Source organism: Triturus cristatus, chromosome 7 (genome assembly GCF_964204655.1).
Source record: "Triturus cristatus chromosome 7, aTriCri1.1, whole genome shotgun sequence".
NCBI lineage: Eukaryota > Metazoa > Chordata > Amphibia > Caudata > Salamandridae > Triturus > Triturus cristatus.
Window position 1 is genome coordinate 1633903434 of NC_140590.1, and position 15498 is coordinate 1633918931.

General features: G+C 44.5%; 1 protein-coding gene across 1 annotated transcript in view; it reads right to left on the minus strand.

Annotated features, from left to right (window-relative positions):
* The window catches only part of LKAAEAR1 (LKAAEAR motif containing 1), a 128432-nt gene that overhangs the window by 63462 nt on the left and 49472 nt on the right, over positions 1–15498 (minus strand). The gene's annotated exons all lie outside the window — the stretch shown is intronic.

Consider the following 15498-nt stretch of genomic DNA (forward strand, 5'->3'; position numbering starts at 1 on the left):
TAGAGCACAAGTTATAGTGACTTGAGATAACTATAACTATAACTATAACTGGTGAATTTCTGTGGTTTTTAGAGTTTATAACGTTACTTTGTTACAGAACATTTCACCTAATTATAACGTTACTTTAACTTTTTTTTTCCAGTGAATTTCGAGAGTTTTTTAATCGTGAGGTAATATTTACATAATCCAACCCCCTGCCGGGCATGGCCTTGGGCCGTGCGCAGCAGGTGGTTAGGTGCAGAGCCCTGCTTGTAACCAACTCCATGCTGCACAGGGCCTTCGATCGTGCACAGCGAGGGGAGAGGCCACAAGGCCTGGCCTGCGGCTAGGCCCTGTGGCCAAACCCAGTAAAGGCGGGTAGCCTCCACACTGTGCAGGGTCACAATTTAAAATAAAGGGAAGGGGACTGCGTGCCCCCTCTCCAAGTCTTGTTAGGCCCTGGGTATCCCACCCCCCCAGGACCACTACTTAAATAAAAGGGAGGGGGCATGCTCAGCCCCCCTCCCCAAGCCTCTTTAGCCCCTGGGGACCCCATCCACCAAAGCCATTTCTAAAACTTAAGGGAAGGGGCACAACGCATCCCCTTGCCCCGAGCCATTTTTGGCCCTGGGTACCCCATCTTCCAGGCCCGCATTTTATAAAGGTAGGTGCCCACCCAGGGCACCTACCATACACTTGTTGGGGGACATCTCCCCCATGCGGCAAAAGCCGGCATTGCTGCTGTCCGCAGAGAGCAGCTACTAATGCTGCTCCTTCTGGGTAGGAGTAATATTTAGATCTGTTTCCCAGCTATCTTCAGTGCAGGCAGGGAAACAAATCAAAAGTCTGCTACCAGCGTGTGGGCGCCTTTTCAAAGCTTGTGAAAATGCTCCCGCAAACCGAGAGCAAACACAGGTTTCCCTGCCCGAGGTGGTGCGGGCAGGGAAACCACTATGTCCCAGGGGTCGGCTCACTGAGACATAGCTCGTGAGCCAGCCCCAGGGGACGCACCCCCTCCCCAAAAACTAAGCCCCTCTCCTCCCCCTGCGTCCTGGACCACCCCAGGGGGAGGGGGTTCAAAAACAAGGGCAGATTCATCACAATAATTGCTCAGAAACTACTGAACGGATTTACACCAAAGCACAAAAAGCACTCTTTCAGGACTAAGATCTAGCTTTCTACCAAATGTGGTGTAAAGCTATGTTTAAAGTTCCTATGGGATAATTAATAGGGAAAATATGTTTTGGGACCCCATGTTACTTGGACCCCGCTTGACGGATCACCCCGAAACTTTCCATGTACAAACTAGGCACAAAGAGCACTTTTGTCAGAAAGCTTAGTGAAAATTCGCCAAATGGTGCCAAAGTTATTAGAAACACAAAAAATGCACGATCCTAACTATAACTACAGAGTGGCGACCGCCATTGGGATATATATATATATATATATATATATATATATATATATATATATATATATCTTAAAAAAGGAAGCAGATGTTGTCATTCTCTAGCTCGGCTTGGATGGCACTATGCTAATCCTATGCTTAAAAACTCTGCTTGAGACACAGACATTTGAGGTGAGCAGATTCAGAGTATCGGTGGTATTGTAGCGCTCTCCATATAAAGGAGCTCCTCTCCACCTAAACTTGGAAACTACTCAGAGTTTCTTGCTTCCTTTTTTGCATAGTTTACGTGGCACTCTAAAGGGTATTGTCTTGACTAATACTGGGTGCTCCCTTGTGTCTATACAACGCTATAACTCTCTGATAAGCTTTAACTATAGTGAAACACATATGTCAGGGGTTGCTTTTATTAATTCCAGGTTGACTTGGGTGGTATTTTACCAACCCAAAGCTGTAATACTGTGCCTGGAGTGATGAGAGCGGTGTGTCATTTTTCAGCTCGACGTGGGTGGCACTGGCTAATTCTATGCTTAAAAACTTCTCTGTAAAAATGGCAAAACGCTTTGACACTCACTAGCTCAGCGTGGCTGGCACTATGCTAATCCTGTGCTTTAAAACTTTTCTAGAAAAACAGACATTTGAGGAGTGCTTATTCAGAGTGTCGGTGGTGTTGTAGGGTGCTCTATTTAACATCTCTGGTTTAGGGAAGGAACCTCAAAGGATCAGTTGCAAACTCTTTCTATTCAGCTTGTAATTGGCTGAACCATTGTTCACAAAACGGAATGTAGTGGTCAAGGCACATATATAAGACAAAAGTTAATTCCACAATTGGCTATACAGGACAGCATGTCTAAGGATGTTCTACAGCAACGAGGAAGGACCATTGATTTAAATCGGATGAGTAAGTTGGCACTGAAATCCGGTCTACAGATTGGCTCGTTTATATACTTTGGGACGGTGAGAAATTGGCTTGTTGTTTGGGGTCGGGGTGAAACCCTACTGAAGCAACAGCCACAATCCTTGTCAGGATGAACCACAAAAAGTCAATAAATAAACCTATGCTTTACTGTCTGGCAGCTTGGCATAAAAACAGTCAAGCTTAGCTTCGAGGCGATGTGTAAAGTATTTATGCAGCACTCAAACAATAGTAAAGTGAAAACACAACACAACAAAAATCCCACTCCAATTTTGGAAAATTGAGTAAAATTCAATAAATTATTTGGCATCAAAACAACAAAAATCCAATCAGTAGAAGAGGAGTTATGTATTTTTTAAGTTTTTTATGCAATCTAGCACCTAAAAGATCAAAGCGCCAACGTGGACATCTTGTCGCTCAAGACCGGGGAAAAGTCGAAAGTTATAGCTGACTGCGATGGAGTGCGGTCCAGATACAAGAAATGATTGAGACCGATCTCAACTTACATTTGGACTTACAGAGAAAAATGTCTGAGAAGGTAAAGTGTGGCAGAGCAAGGTGGCTGGTGGTGTCCGAGGAGGGGATGTTGTAGTCGGGGAGCCATTGGATGAAGACATGGTGAACATTTCTAGGTTCAGACTTAGTTACTTTTTTTAAAGTCAAAAATCTATGGGACGAGGCTGCACGCTGTATCCGAAGACGGCTCCAGGTGGCTGGATACTCTTTCTGAGAGGAGCTTCTGAACAGTATTTGTTGCTGTGGAGCAGATCGTGGTGGGTTCGACCGTGAAGTCAGGCCAACCGGTGATGCACCTTGGGTGGATTGGCGAGTAGGTAGGTCCTAGTCTTCTCTCGGTTCTCAGAGGATGTTTTGGCAGAAAAATGTTTACGTCATGCCAACACCTAGTGCCCTCCTTTGTGTAATTGCATGGAAGGTATACACAAAGGCCAACTACACCTAGTCATGTGACCCAGGATACAGGCTGCAGGAACCAAGTGGTTAGGACAAGGAAATTACAACCTCCTAAAAGTAGCATTTTCTGAATTATGACTCAAAATCCAACTTTATCATTAAAGAGGATTTTAAATTACAATTCTTTAGACACCAAACATGAAATTAATACCTGTTCCCAAACAAACATTATAATTTATTAAATGTAATAAGGCAACCCAATGTTAACCTATGGGAGAGGTAGGCCTCAGAGTAGTGAATATAGGATTTGTGAGTTTTTCACTACCAGCACATGTAAAACTTAATCTGCAGATGGCTGTGACACCTAAGGACAGACACCAGTGAGTGCCTCTATCTGCAGATGGCTTTGACACCTGAGGACAGACACCAGTGACTGCCTCTGTCTCTGGATGGCTGTGACATCTGTGGAATGATAGAAGTGACACCTGAGAACAGACAGCAGTGACAGTCTCTGTTTGCAGACGGCCGTGACACCTCTGGACAGACAGAAGAGACACTTGTGGACAGACAGCACAGCAGTGACAGACTCTGTCTGCAGGTGGCTGTTACATCTGTGGACTGACAGAAGTGACAACTGCGGACAGACAGCAGTGACAAGCCCTGAATTGCAATAAATCGCAGTGATTGGCCAGTGTAACAGGAGTCACTCAGCACCTCCGTGACAAGGCCCAACCAGGCTAAAGCATGACGGGTACTTCAGATGTTTTCATTCAGAGAGGATCTGGCCTCACTGCTTGACCTCTGACAGTCGCATCAGGGTGGGGACAAGAGTCATTTGGATATCAGTTGTCATTGTTTGCTGTGGAAACGTGAGCAAAAATGTGATGGACTGGAATGCAGCAGAGAGTAATTAACAGCGTGTGAAATTAATGAAACCGTTTCATTCCACTGCGTGTTTATCTGAAGTGATTCACACAAACTGGCATGGGTATAAACACTGTGAGAGTAGACAGCGGTTTCACTCCACAGAGTGAGAAGACAGCAATGACAGCGCCTCGGTGTGAGCATATAGCGCTAACCATAGGGACACAGTGTTGTCTGACACACACACATTGCACACCGTGTAATGCACAAAACACATCAATGACTACAAATGGCACACAGTGTTGTCCCACAAGCACACACAGTGGGGATGCACTCAACAAACAGCAGTGGCTATCGAAGGCACACAGTGCTGTCCCTCTCTCTCCCTCCCTCTCTCTATCTTGCACACACACACACACCTAGCACACAACAAACATCAGTGGCACACAGGTGTCATTTCTAATGTCGAGATTGCTTCCTGAAAAGCGCAAGCAAGTCTGAGCAGGGTGGGCAGAACTTAATGCCGACAGGGCGGACACCAACCCCGCTTCCACAGGCCCGGGACACAGAAGCAACAACAATAGATCTCGCCAAGGTAAAGCAGCGCATGCGCTGCATTCACACGCGAGACCTAAAAAGTTTGGGATGGTGCTCGGGTGGAAGTGTTACTGTTCCACCGTACCTAGTGATAGATCGTGAAAGGTCGACATGTTTCAGCCCTTGGTAGCCCTCACGGGTCTGTGGGACTTCTTCCGGACCAGATCGAGGATTGCTATTGTTTGGAATAGCCTATGGTAGGTAAGTGCATTACTCATGAATCTTTATCAAGCTCATTCGTTCGTCTTTGTTTTTGAGTAATAGTTGCTGATTTAGTCTATAACTGTAGAGCGATAAAAGACAGTACAGGTGGAAATACTTGTAGATACATTTCATACATTACAAAGTAGTTATCATCATGTTCTGTTTTGACAGAAATAATTTGGTGCAGCTGGAACCGGGAAGGTGTAGTGATTGCTTCGATTTCTATTTGGAAATCTGATAAGGCTTGTGAATAAAAATCCAATACTGTAGTACTACTGTGGTGTGAGGTATATCCTCTTTAGTGGTGAGGATGATGAAGCGCTATCAATAATGCTTCTTGGAGTGCATAAAAGTCATTGATGGTATCAGATTTATGACACGATTATCTCGCTCATGATTCTTATTCAAATATGTTCATGATATGAAGCTTGTTTTTATCAATGTTATATAGCAGCGCTTGATATGTGTGAGTGTTGCCACACTAAGTGATGGATCGTGATGATGATGGTTAGAGTTTTGGTAGTTACTACAGGGAGACTAGTATTTCCATCTGTACTGTCTTTAATCCCTCTACAGTTATAGAGTAAATCAGCAACTACTACTCAAAAACAAAGACGAGCGAATGAGCTCGATGAAGATTGGTGAGTAACGGACTTACCTGATATAGGCTATTCCAAACAATAGCCATCCTCGATCTGGTCCTGAAGAAGGCCCACAGACCTGTGAGGGCTACCAAGGGCCGAAATATGTCGACCTTTCACGATCTATCACTAGGTATGGTGGAACAGTAACACTTCCACCAGAGCACCACGGCTCTTTTTTTAATCTTGCCCCATCCTCAGTAATTAAAGTTCCATCTGGGGACAGGAGGTATTTTTAACTCATACTCTGCTAGAACATTTTCACACTTTTTATCACAACTGTCATAAAACCAGACGGTCCACCTCTGGGTGACATAAGGAGATCACTTGGGGAACACAGTGTTCGAGTGATAAAAGACCCAATGATGAGGCTACTCACATAGCCGACAGGGCGGAGAACCAAGATATACCGCCACACATGTTGTATTTGAATGAGGGTCTTCAATATACCAGAACCCTAGACCCTGGTAATAGTTTTTGTGATTCCTTCTCCTTTGATTTCTTCTCTGCTGATAGCACCCTCATATACGGATTGGTTAAATAAGATAGGATACACCAGCTAGAACGCTTTCGCTGTGAGGACTGACATCCAATATTTTTTGCTGTTAGGACTATAATACTGCCATTCAATGTCTCAGCGCATTTCCTTTTCCCCCTAAACCCCCTAAATGCATACTATAAAATTGACTACACCAAATTGGCTTATTTGCATTTTCCCGTAAGGTCATTGTAATAAGTAGACAGGAGATATACTCAGAAGGTGTGGAAGTTAAATAGCGTATAAAGGCTGCAGTGTGCAATTACACCCTCCACGTATGTGACTGAAATTAGAGGTGGGCGATCCACTGAATGCTCAAGGCAGGCTCAAGCCAAACATCTAGCTCTGGTCTGGCTCAGCTTGGAGTCCTCTCGGAACCTCAAGCCCAAAAAGAGCCACAATTGTCCTGTGGCTTTTGTCTGCCACCCATGCTCTAACCACATCTGCCAAGAATTAGAGACAAGGTATTGCCTTTTAATGTAAAAAAAAGAGTGATGGAAAGAGATACCCATCTAGTGGCTGAATTGCACAATGTGAAACAAGAAAACCTTTGATCAATTACGACTTTCCCCTTTGACCAAACTGTGTGCTCCCAGGCAAATATTTGATTTCACTGAGTTTTTTTTCTTCATTATCACATATCAGCACATCTTTAAATGAATGAGTTCAGGATGTGTGCTGTTCAGAACCTCTTTTGTTTGATATAATAGACAATAGGGCTGCTCTACATATATGATATGAATGTAGGCCACATATATTCATTCATTCATTAGTCTTTATTGTCGATGTATTTCATCATAAAAGACAGTTACAATACAAAGAAAAATACAAACAGAATATATGATAAAAACAAATCCAGGTAATCACAATAAAATATAATCATATAAACAGATTTCGGTAACCTAATGCCTCTTGTTTCTAATATACCAAACCCAGGCCAAAAATTTAGCGACAGCAATAGCGACACATTCACTTGAGTCAAAACGCAAAATTTTAAGCGCTACTGACCCTTGTCTTGTTCCCAAAGTGCGACATAATGGTTTGAGCCATTTAGCCCGGGGGGCAGCGTAGGCGGGGCAAACAAAAAAGATATGACCAACAGAATCAACACAATCAGTACACCAATTACAAGAATCACAAGATACACCCTTCCATTTTTTTGTAAATGAATTAGTCGGAAGAGTGCCAATTCTAATTTGGTGGTAGAGTTTCCTGTCTCGAGGCCTGGTGATAGTATCCCAGTAGGCTTCAAGGAGAGGGTTTTTTTTTTATATAAAAACCTGCCTGTCAAGGACTCAGCAGTAGCTGAAGATAGATGTTTTTGCTGCACCATTGACCAATAAAGGCCTTTAAAATCTTTTTTTGAGGGGAATGGGTTATTAGCCGGGTCGGTCCACAGAATTCCCAACCCCATAGAATCCAAGAGTTGTCTAACCTGCCTGAACCAAGAAATGTTACCAGCACCCAAGATGGATCGGACATCAAGAAATGCCTTAGCATACGGGCCTAACTCCGGGACTGTCCATAGTCTCCTCCTGAAGGCCAGTGGCTTGAACCTAGCAATGTCATCAAAAGAGTGACAGCCAAGATCCAACAGGAGCGGTTTCACTGGGGTAGAACAAGGAAGGCCCGTAAGCATTCTGAAGAATGTATGTTGTGCCTTAACCAAGGGAGAAAGATCGGCAAAACCCCAAAGTTCGGCGCCATAAAGGATCGCCGAATTAATTCTTACATTAAAGATTTTAATGGGGGGGCCTATCATTTTCGATTGGGATTGCTTTTGTTCTTTAACTAGGCAACCAGAAAGCTGGGCAAATTTAAGAGTGAGAACATCAATTTGCGGCCTCCAGTCCAGCTTGTTTTCAAATACTACCCCCAGATAGGTCATAACATTAGTTCGTTCAAGCAGGTCGTTGTCCATGGAAACATGGCCCTTCACACATCTCCCTTTATTAAAGACCATATATTTGGTTTTAGAGACATTAACAGACAGGTCAAAATCAGAGCAAAAGTTGGTAAATACATTTAAAGCCACCTGTAACCCAGACAAAGTCTGGGAAAGGAGTAGGGTGTCATCAGCAAAGATAAGGAGTGGAATTTTAATACCACCCAACGTTGGGGCGTCCGTTGGTGTAGAAGAAAAATACTGGACAACTCTATTAATAAACAATAAAAACAGAGTAGGCGCTAGGACGCACCCCTGTCTGACACCCCTATTGACCCTAAATCTATCAGTAACCTTCCCCTGTTTCCCCCATCGAACTTGTGCAAAGTTTTTATCATGAGCCTAATGATGATGTTCCAGAGATCAACCGGGATCCCTAGCTCCGCCAATACACTCCAGAGTTTATTCCTATTGACTAGGTCAAATGCTGACTGAAGATCTACAAATGCAGCATATAAAGTGCCACCACACAGATAAACCGTTTTCCAGACAATCAATTGAAACTTGAAAGCCTGGTCGATGGTACTAGTGCAAGGTCTGAAACCGGCTTGCAAAGGAGAGATGATATCCTCCTGCTCTATCCAAGTCTGGATTCTTGCCAGGATCATTCTTGCAATAATCTTTTGAACAGAATCAATAAGACTAATCGGGCGGTAATTCCCCGGGCAGGAGCGGTCTCCTTTCTTGAAGATGGGTAGGATCTCAGTGCCCCTCCAAGAATCTGGAATGGCGGCCCCTCTGGCTATGGCAGTAGCAATATGGGCAATGTAGGGCACCCAATTCCCAAGGTCAGATTTAAAAAGATCCGTGGGAACACAGTCCATACCCGGTGCCTTGCCACTTGGAACCTTACTCAAAGCCTTTTCAACCTCAGCACAGTCGAAGATTATAGTCTGGGAGAAGGACAGGTCCCTATTTACTACGGGGACAAACCCCTCGACCTGATATGCATCCGAGAACTGAGATTCAAAGTGCGTCACCCAGGCATCCGGAGGTACATGGTTGGTAGGGACCTGGGTATACAGTGATTTGCCCCACTTAACAATATGCCAAAACAAGGTTAAGTTCCGATGTTTACTGGCTGCCAAAAGGTCAATCCAGTGATCGTTATCCCACTCTTGTTTGGCCTTGACTTTGACCTTATTATAGTCTTTTCTAGCCAATCTGATATTGACCGGATCTTTAGTAGTGATAGCAAGTTTCAATTTGCTATAGGAATCTCGGCATGCTTTGTTATACCAGGAGGTTGGTTTTAAAATAGGAGATTTCTTAGCCATGCAAGGTTTGGAAAAAAGGGATTTAAGGCCAGAAAATAGATGTTCATGTACGTGTGTGGCCTCACCAACAACATCCTCTGTGCTCTGGAGAGACTGTAAATCATCCAAAGCATGGGAAACCTTAGAGCTAATCTCTGATAGCAGTGCACTATCAATAGCAACCTTTTCCCAGCGCACTCGCCGTTGATTATTAAATAAAACGGCTTCAGCAGTCACTATTTCAGAGGGTTTGTTTCTATAAGCTGGACAAAGTAAAAAACTCAGAACCAATGGGTTATGATCACTCTCGGGGCGGTCATGAACCACCATATCGCATAGTGTAGACCAAAACTCCACTTTAATTAGGGCATAGTCGATTCTACTCTTACAGCGTCGACCATCAGAAAAGGTCATCTTACCACCTTTGTCAGAGGGGGTCCGTCCATTTGCAGCCCTGAAACCCCGCTCCATACATAAACCCATCCACTGGGTAGCAGACTCGGTCCATCTCTTGATAGGGGGAAGATCGAGAGGTGGGATGTTTAAGATCGCGTCCACCTCCCATGTGAGTGAATCAGAGGCAAAGAGCAGGGGTTCAAAACAGCAATTTAGGTCACCCACAATTATAACATTAGTGCTTATATTAACTGTGTCCAAAAACCCATCCAGTTGTGAAAAGGTATTTGTACCACGGCCACCTGGGAGGCCCCTATTATAGACATTTATGATCAAGAATTTGGGTTCTTCATTGTGTTGCAAAGAGATAATTAATAAGTCGGGGCTGTCAATAACCAATTCTCTAAGGGAATACCCAAGAGTTTGCTTAACCCATATACAAAGGCCGCCAGAAGGACGGCCCCTTGTTCCACAAGAGGCCCCCTTAGAAAAATGTACATACCCAGAAAGGTAGATGGGATCCACAGCCCAAGTTTCCTGAAAAACCAGGATATCATGGGTATTTACCCAGACAGACCAGTCTTCCAAGGTTACCTTACTACGAAGACCAGCGACATTCTACGAGACCAGAGATAAGGGAGAAGAACTGGTTGGAATAATCCTCGAGGAAGCAGGAGCAGGGCCCAAGATAGTTAGTTGGGTTGCAACGTTGTTAGAGCCCTTACACTCGCTCTCAGGGGAACGGGAATCAATATGAGTAAGGGATGGGCCATTTGGTAACACAAGTGTGGGACCAGGAAGCAAGGTACCTGATCCCACATAAGCCCCCCTTAACCCACCCCTTCCTGCTAACCCCGAGGTATCTGGGCCAGGACAGGCCTTACGCACACTACCCAAATTTTTCTTATTTGATTGTAGTCAATCAACCCCTTCTAAGGAATTCAAGGGGGCATAAAAATTGGACAGTGGGAGATGAAAATCAGGTCCTGTCTGTCGATGAAAGCTCCTGTTAACCCTTTCCCAGACAGTAGACATGTCACATGGTAATGCTTGAGAGTTGTGTGGGTAAAAATATGACAAATCCAAAGTAGATATACCTGTTACTCTCAAGATGTTTGGAAAATTACAGATATGGCTCACCACCCTTGGGTCACGAAAATTTATGATCACACAGTCTCCCTCCACTTGTTTGACTCTATTGCCCAACCAACACACCCTACGTACAGTCAAGATTTCAGCCCGTAGTCTAGCAGGTAAAGGCCTATTACCATTTAACCAATGTGTAACTTTATTCTTCAGCTCACTATGAGACTCGGGCTTTGCCTGAGGGAGCCGAGGAACACCAGCCATTATGACTGTATATGGTTGAGACTCAGGTGGAAGGTTAATACGAGGGAGTTTTTGAAAGGAATCAACACCCTCTGAACTAAGCTTACTGATAGTGATATTATTCTTGTTGGTGGCAGTATTGGTAATGCGACCTGAATCTATCGGTGCATCAATACTGACAAGAGGGCGGGGTGCTTCCACAACCTGATCATTATGAACAGAAATATTGGAAGGTGCTCTAGCCATATATACATTGGCAGTAGAAACAGGCCCGGTTTTATCAACATTATCGAGGATGGATGGAATCTTAGGGCTGATAGGAGACACAGGGATCTTTTCCAACAAAGACGTGTTGGTGAGCACCATACCCTCTATCTTCTCGAGCGAAGTGGAGAGTCAATTAACTCTCTCAAATAGTGGTAGGAGAAGGGATTTAAGTAGTTTCTCTACGTGTTCGAGAAAACCAGGGGGAATGGAGTCACCATTAGGTTGGTGGATAGGAGGGTACAATGACCTCGGACTTCCAGTAACCAGGGAAATACTATCAGGCAAAGTGGAATTAGAAACGTCACAAATATTTGCAGATTTAGGCAGTTTGGATACTTTGGACGTTTTAGCACGTTTGCCCTTGGAGGGTGCTCCCATGCGTTTTCTTTTACCCGAAATAAGCCTAGACTTGTGGATCTGAGTCGATGTATCAGTACGTGGTTGCTCAGATGTAGACTGTGGGTGGTTGGGACTAATATTAGTGGATACACCCCTGGGCTCGGAAATGTTTATAGTCTCGTGCAAATCATCCAACGAACACTGAGCTGTTGTGTCCAACGTCACTTGTGTGGTGCTATGCGGCATGACTTGGAAGTTATTTGGGGCTGACTACTTTCGGGAGAAATGGCTGTCATAATGTTACCGAGGGATGATCGTTTAGCAGAAATTTCGAGGGACAATCTTTTTTCTGTTAATAAAATCTCATGTTCAAGAACACGAGCAGCTCTTGTAATGAAATTATCGAGAGTCCCTGTTACTTGGCCCCCTATGCTACCCTGCACCACCTTCCTACCGGACCTTAAGGAAGTCATGCTTAGGGAAAGAACAGACAAGCAATAGGGGGAGTAACCAAAAAAGATAAAAGTGGACCTCTAAGGAAAATGAGTATATCTAAATTGCAATAAAATATTAATAAGCTAGATATATGCAACAGCAACTGAATATGGCAATCCACCTATCAGCAATAAAACAAGTACTCACGATTACACTAATAATTACAACTCGTTAGCATAGACCCAGTTCAGGGGGGTGGCCCGCCCCATCCTCAACCGTCCACGAACGGCCACAAACGGCCCGCTCTTTGCCCGGTCTTCGCCCCGGTCTGCGACCCGCGCGCGTTCCGCTAGCGCCTTACGGGGATGAATTGATAATAACAGACAACGTCAATAAGGGGGCGGGTTCGGGAAGAGCAACCAGGTGAGGCGGATCAATTTGGCGCAGGGCACCGTGGTCCTCGCAGTCCCAAAGCTGAGCTGAGCAGCAGCCTTCCCCCTATAACAGCGTAGCGTCCGTGTAGGTCTTTTCGCTCCGTGGCACACAGCAAAAGTGAAGTCCTATCCAATTTTTTATGCTGTCGGGGCCAGCGAGCGGCTCCCGCGAAGCGGGGGCCGCGAGGAGTTGAGTGAAGATGGGAGGCGGCAACGGGAAGAGCAACCAGGTGAGGCGGATCAATTTGGCGCAGGGCACCGTGGTCCTCGCAGTCCCAAAGCTGAGCTGAGCAGCAGCCTTCCCCCTATAACAGCGTAGCGTCCGTGTAGGTCTTTTCGCTCCGTGGCACACAGCAAAAGTGAAGTCCTATCCAAGTTTTTATGCTGTCGGGGCCAGCGAGCGGCTCCCGCGAAGCGGGGGCCGCGAGGAGTTGAGTGAAGATGGGAGGCGGCAACGGGAAGAGCAACCAGGTGAGGCGGATCAATTTGGCGCAGGGCACCGTGGTCCTCGCAGTCCCAAAGCTGAGCTGAGCAGCAGCCTTCCCCCTATAACAGCGTAGCGTCCGTGTAGGTCTTTTCGCTCCGTTTTTTTTCTTCATTATCACATATCAGCACATCTTTAAATGAATGAGTTCAGGATGTGTGCTGTTCAGAACCTCTTTTGTTTGATATAATAGACAATAGGGCTGCTCTACATATATGATATGAATGTAGGCCACATATATTCACTAAAGGTATTGTTGTCAAGGCGGGGGCAAGCAGTAATTCTTTTAAGTTCCTGTTTATAAACTATCACTTTTAACGCATACCTATGAAGGCAGTAATATAATATGATGTACTAAGGTAAAATGCTTCTGCGTGTTAGAGAAATAATATTTTTTTAATAATTCTTAAGCGATTTTATCATATTTTTACATTATGTTTGTTGCATGATTTAAATGGCAACTAGTTTTATGGCTCGGCTCGTAAATGGGTTCTGAGAGCAAAGCCAGACTCTTGGCTCGGCTCTACCTATTGATTTTTTGATTCACCCACCTTTAACTGAAATGTATGACCAAGAGAACACTATTGTGTCCTTGCTAGCTCCATTTTTAAAACCACTGCTGCACTGCATTGCAAAGAACTGTGCTCTGTCAGGTAGGAACATAGTTTTATACATTAGATACGTCGTACCTTGGTCTTGGTGTGCTCTGTAAACCCACTGGACCTGGTGCATATTGTATAAAAGAGTAAGTTTAAGAAAAAGTATGTCCCCGCAGTGAAAGTTTGCCAAAAGTTAATTGTAACTCTGTAGGCAAAGTTACATTGCACCTGAGCAGTGCCAATTCTGAATTCTGGGAAAATAGTACAATCTTGCATGAAAGTTATTTTCCACGTTTTATCAAAAACCTAATTTAGTGATTAACGAACTTTTAAAATTGTACTTTGTAATGTCTACAAGCCAAATGGAACCATTTCTGCCGGACTCCTTTTCTTCCAGTCGTTTCATGTAGCATTCCAAGGAGCTGCAAGGTCAATAAACTACTCCTGAAGCTCACAAGACTGTTGTAGAGCAAATACTTAGCCACTAGTGCTATCAACAAAACACTTCTGCAACAGCATCATCTTTTACATACAAATCCCACATGGGTCCCAACTGACTGACACTTTTTCATGAAGAGATGCACCTCGGATATTGATCTCTGTCCACAGGCGGAATGGAAAGCTGCTCCCACACCAGGGAGAGAAAGTTTCCCCTCATTTGCATGGGGTTGGCCGGGGGTCTTGGAGGTGACTCAGAGCTCCTAAGAAGGAGGCCTGCCTCCAGCCACTTTGAAAGAAAAGCTCTTCGGAGGTTTACAAAAGTAGTGCTGAAAGAATGGCCGAGTTTGGTAGGAATTATTGCAGGACTGGGCCTTGTGAATTCCCAGTCACTGGCTAGTGCATTGGATAAAAATGGCACCTCACCACCAACGTCTCAGAACATTCATGAGCCTTGAAGAACATCTGAAAGAAGGATGAACTCTCCCCGGCTTGCTGTTTGAAGAAGATTGAAGGATTCACAATTTCCCCTGGTACCCGGGACTGGAACTGCTCTGCACTGGTTGCCTCTAGTTCATAGCTGAGGCTGTGTTGATGGAAACCCTGTGGTTCCCCTATTCTAAGTGGGGTAGGGGAACCGAGAGCTTGGTGGGGTGAGTCAAGCACCTATATATGGAGCTTTGCCCTCTCGGTCACACTCTAAGTGACTCTTTTTGTTGTTCCTGACTTCTATTAGATCAGGTCAAGGTACCAAAGCTCCCTATGGAAAATGCCATATATTGCTGTGTTGTCCCTTTCAGAGCATTTTCATTCAGTGTTCGAGGCAAGTGCCACAGAAATATAGAGCCTGGAGCCATCATCAGTTACAATCTCCTACTTCGTCCCGATTAAGGAAAACGAGAACCAAACAAGTGACTGAGTCAGAAAGTATGACCTGAGACTACAGAAAGGCACAGAACCCATCTATGCGGCGAGCCAACCATAGAAGGAATGAAATGTAACCTTGTTTGGCTTAGAGCTTTTGGTAACAAAGCTGAAGGTTTCAGCAGAAGCTTGATGACGATGTATCTGACTTTGAGGGACCCTTGCTGGCCTCACCTTTTATTCATACCAAACTGAAAGGTTCTGAGAAGCAGCAAAGCAACAAAGACCCAAGATAAAAACTATTTGGTACCAGTAGGACCGAGTAGGGTTGCCTGAAACTCGTTCCATTTCGATTGACCTGAAATTGCATTTAAGTCCTGGTCTACTCCGAACATTGACTTTCATCGGTGCTTTTCCCTTTAAAAAGTTTAAAGTCCATAAGTCTGGTTCCCCAAGTTCATTTTTAATAATCTCTCTGACATTTTGCCTATTGCACTTTTCTAATCTTTGTAAATTAATTTGGGATTCTAATTTTGTTGTTTTCAATAACTGAATATATTTTGGCAATGCATGAACTAAACATTCATTGCTCTGGGGAATTGCCTGATGGTTGTGCCATAGCTGTCTGAGGTTAAGAAAAGTTTCTAATGGAAATG